Below are 4,936 nucleotides of genomic sequence, written 5' to 3'. Positions count from 1 at the left end.
TCAACTTTTGTTATATGTTGTGAAAGAGTTTGAGATCCCAGTTTCAGATTTGCTGGTAGGTGGATGCTATACTAGTACAATATCATCAGAAATGGTTAGGATATCAATTGGAAAGGTCTTTCTCCACAAATATAACACTCCAAACTTAACAAACCTTTGTTGTGCTCCAACACACTTAGAGTCTTAGAGTCACAGGGTTAGATCCAGTTAATTATTCTGCAGGTGAAAAGGGGGGTCTCCTTTGGACATTAAAGGGGCTATCATGTTATTATTAGCAGGCATTTAACCGCCTGCGCCACCGCTCCCTCTGAGGGTAATTGAGTGAGATAGAGATGAATAGCTTTCTGGATCCAACCCACATTTTTTAGCAAAACTGAACTTCATGTTATGATAGGATTGGATGACTGACGTCTTTAAAATTGAATCCAATGACTGTGTTCCACGAAGTCTTCCTACAATGGAGAAATATGTCCTCGGATTCAGAGAGACTTTTCTAACATAGCAAGATATAGCAGAAGGAAGTCACTGGATCCAACAGCATGGAAGAGTGTTACGAGATCTAGCACAATCGGTTGGATCTGGAGATCCATGAATGAAGGATAATGTATCTTTCCAGCATTCTCCTCCCCACACAACCCATTTTCGATCCCAGAAAACTTTATTCTTGGGCTTTCTGAGTGTGCTGATGGAAAAGGAATGAGAGGTGATTTTTTCCCCCTTTCATGTCCCCTTCTTCAGCCTCTTGGATGCTCATTGCTATTATTCCACACTGATCCTGCACCTGGGAATTGACATCAGCAGGGTCAGAAAGGATTGCTGGGGAGAAGGGAACATGGATTATGGAAAATATCTATGAGCATCAGTGTCTTCTGCTGATGGATTGTTAATCTGACTCACTGATTGAATTAGGTTATTGTATTAGGAGAAAGAGCACAATGTGTTTGTTCTACTCAGTTTGCTGGTAAAGGTCACAAAAACCCTGGGAAGGGCCCTGCTCCCCCCTCCCACCTTTAACTAACAAAAACCAAGGCTTGAAGACTGGCAATGCTGTTGTGGTTGATTAGCAATGGAGAGTAAGGGGTCATTCATTTCGTAAAGCTACAGGCACTGCTTCTAATATTGGGGGGAATTTTAACCCCCTGATTATTATTATTTTTTAAATTTCAGACTTTTCTGCAATTCTAAAGCATTTTTTCAGGTTTGTACAAAAATTTGTCTTGTCTCTGAATTTAAGTATTCACAGATTTGTCCATGTTCAGAATTGGATGTATTGATTCAGTCTCTTTACAATACAATGTGTGTATGTGTGAGAGAAAAGGGAGTTTCATGAAGGTCCTTAAGGTAGTTAGGAAGGGGAGGAGCAAATGAATGGCAGAACCTCCTTTCCATTTTTCCAGATCATACGCCTTTTCTTTGTGGGTCCAGATATGTTACTGCACATATTTCCTTTTGGTGAACTGCTTTTTGCAGCATCATAGTGAGGGGACATGGCTCAGTGGCAGAGGCTCTGCTTTCATGCAGAAGGTCCCAGGTTCAATCCCCAGCATCTCCAGTTAAAAGGACCAGGCAATAGGTGATGTGAAAGGCCTCTGAGACCCTGGAGAGCTGCTGCCAGTCTGAGTAGACAATACCTAGATAGACCAATGGTCTAATTCAGTATACAGCAGCTTCATGTGTGTAACAGTGAACTATGCACTTTGGTTGACTGTTCTGTTGTAGATCAGCATGGCGGGGGGACTACTATTTGCAACTGATAAGATAAAAGATAAATAATATCTAAATAAAAAGAACAATACAGAGGCAGTCTCAATAAAACTGGAAGCTAAAAGGCAGAGAGCTATAAGTGTGTTTCTGACACAGGGCACCAAAAAGCAACAATTCATGAAGATTTGGGGCTGTGGCCATCATCACCCATCCTGGAAGCTGTTTGATAATACTTTTTAAGCATTATCTGGGAAAAGAGTGAGATGGACAGAGCAAATATACAGACCTCCCTACTTTACAAAACAATATTATGAAACTTTCAGTGGGCACAAGTCAATACTTTTGGTGTAGCATCACCAGACCACAAGTATCACAAACTTGCTTGACAGGCAAACTTGCAGTGTATGAAGCTGTCACCCATATGTCAGCTGATCACCCAGCCAGTTCGGTTAATGTCAAACAGCTGTGGATGCCTGCTGACAACGAAGGGTGGGATTATAATTAAAACACATGATTTATTACTGATTAATATGATTTGTGACTGATTTACCACCCAATCCCGAGGGCCGAGGAAGGGGCCAGCAGCTCGCACAAAAGCAGCGCGGCCAGTCCCTTCCCTATGGACATTCTCCAAGGGGAAATAGCAACACATGACCCGCTGTGAGGCACAGATGACAAAACAAGCGCACCAGTATCCATAGCAACCCTGGCAGCATCCACCAGACGTCCCTCTGAGTGGCACAACAGGTGTGTCCAATCACCAATCCTGCTGATCTGGCCGCTGCCACTTAACGGCACTACCCAACCTTGAAGAGCCAGCAGGCAGGGAGGAAAGACCCAGGGACAGTGAAACCCTGACAGAGAAATGTAGCCTGAGAGTCTCCACCCCGCCCCGTCCATAGGGTACCTGTCTGGTAGATTGGACTCCCATTCCTCCCCCAGCAAAGGTATGACTGGCAGCAAAAGTACAACCACCCCTACTCAAAGTCACTCACCCCTTCCCTTGGGGAAAAAAAATTAAAAGAAAAAAACAGAGGCCAAGCTCAAACGCAAGGGCCCCTCAATCCCAAGACTAGGTCTGTAACCAGACAGATGCAATGAAGGCATGTCATCAGGCATGAGGCTCTCCACTTCAGCCCTGACATCACCAGCAGCCAGATGGAGCCAGGCAGGGAACATTGCAAAGAAAGGTGTGGCTCTGTCTTATCCCTCCTGTCATTTGCAAGATGAAGAAGAAGAGATTGGATTTATGCCCCTCCCTTCACTACCCAAAGGTGTCTCAGAGCGACTTACAAACTCCTTTCCCTTCCCCTCCCCACAACAGACACCCTGTGAGGTAGGTGGGGCTGAGAGAGCTCTTGACAGAAACTGCTCTTTTTTCAAGAACAGCTCTTATCAGAACTATGGCTTGCCCAAGGTCATCCACCAGGTGCAAGTGGAGGAGCGGGGAATCAAACCCGGCTCTCCCAGATTAGAGTCCACGCACTTAACCACTGCACCAAAGTGGCCAGAGCCTCTCGTTCAGACCCCACACGGGGAGAGGACGGGGTAGGTAAAGACCCTGGAGCTGATACTTGCTGCCTCAAAAAGGGGAACAGACGGACTTTGCAAATCTGTGATAGGCTGTAGCCATAACCAACACCCTGTGCTACTCCAGGGCTTCTGGGTGGGATTGCAGCTCTGTTTGTGTGTGTGTGAGGGGATCTTTTGTCATTTCCATTGTATGGGCATCTACAGGCTGTGCCATGGTTTTTGCTGCCATAACTTTCCACTGGTCCTGAGAAGTGTTCCTGATCTGGGACGCTTGGGGAGCTGACAAACTCCTGCCATGTCCCTGCCCCCCCCCCCATCCTTTGATGGCACAGCAGTTTGTGCTGCTGGTGTCCCATGCTGTTGCCACTTTGACAGCTGGCTGTGGCAAAGCACTGACAGGGTGCTACGCTGGCATATCTCTGAGGTATGTCAGCAAGGTAAGAGGCATATCCAAGGTATGCAGGCACAGTGGCTGGTCAGCTTGCCATGCACATTTACCCTCCCCCTTCAGAGTTACATTGGTGATTGTCTATTTAGGTGATTGCCTGCTGAGTGGAGGCGTTAAGCAGCAAAGATGGGGGTTAGTAAAATTCAATTAGGCTGTGTGAGAATGCACACGTGTGAAAAGCAAAATGCACTGCATTTTATGGTGAGGAAGGAATACAGAGAAGCAATCTGCTGAACGGCCAAAAACTGATCAATGGACAGTTGAACCAATCATCGAAAAATCAGGTTCATGATGACTGCAAAACAGAATGCGAGCCAATCTGGCTGGTGTTTGAGCAGCTCTACTGATAACAGTGTTTGTTTGTTTTTAAAGGTGCGAAGTGTTGTCCTTTCTGCTGCTGCCGTACAGCAGGGGCAAGAGGAGGTGCATATAAGCATTTCAATTTAGCTAAGGTAAAAAGGTTCCCTTGCTCGAAAGCCAGTCGAATCTGACTCTAGGGTTGCAGTGCTCATCTCCGTTTCAAAGCCAAAGAGCCAGCGCTGTCCGAAGACGTTTCCGTGGTCATGTGGCCGGCATGACTAAACACCAAGGCGCACGGAACGCTGTTACCTTCCGACTGAAGTGGTCCCTATTTATCTACTTGCAATTTCTTGCTTTCGAACTGCTAGGTTGGCAGGAGCTGGAACTAGAGACGGGAGCTCACTCCGTCATGCGGCACACTCGGGTCTCGAACTGCTGAACTACCGACTTTCCACAGCCTGCAGTTCAGCGTCTTAACCACTTGAGCCACCGCAGCTCCTAGTTTGTACATAAGAGGAGCTAAACTCTACCTTCTTCTACTGCTTTGCCTCACAGTGCTCCATTTTCCCCAGCATAGTTGTCTCCCTATAGTGGAACCTGCCCAGAAGATGATATGCTTTAAGCAGAGCACAGAGAGGTAAGATGGGGTGGGAAACTGAATTAGCTCCTCTTGACTACATGTTATATTTTTATTTTAAAATATCTTGCCACTTTAAGATGAATATGTGAAAATAGAGCAATCTAAAATATAATTATAAAATTCCAAAAGATCTCCAATTCTAAATCAACAAGTTCTCTCTTGCACTGAAAGGTGCTTTGATTCTTCATCAGCACAGACTTCTCTTGCATTCCTCTCTTTCTCTCTGTGTGTGTTTGCTATTTACTATGGGGGAGCAGTATGTTTCCACCCCAAAAAACATCTGCCCTTCAAGTCTGCTGGCAGGTACAGAC

This window comes from Gekko japonicus, unplaced genomic scaffold (assembly GCF_001447785.1).
Source record: "Gekko japonicus isolate JY-2015 unplaced genomic scaffold, Gekko_japonicus_V1.1 scaffold1044, whole genome shotgun sequence".
Lineage (NCBI taxonomy): Eukaryota > Metazoa > Chordata > Lepidosauria > Squamata > Gekkonidae > Gekko > Gekko japonicus.
Note: the sequence above shows the minus strand (reverse complement) of the source record.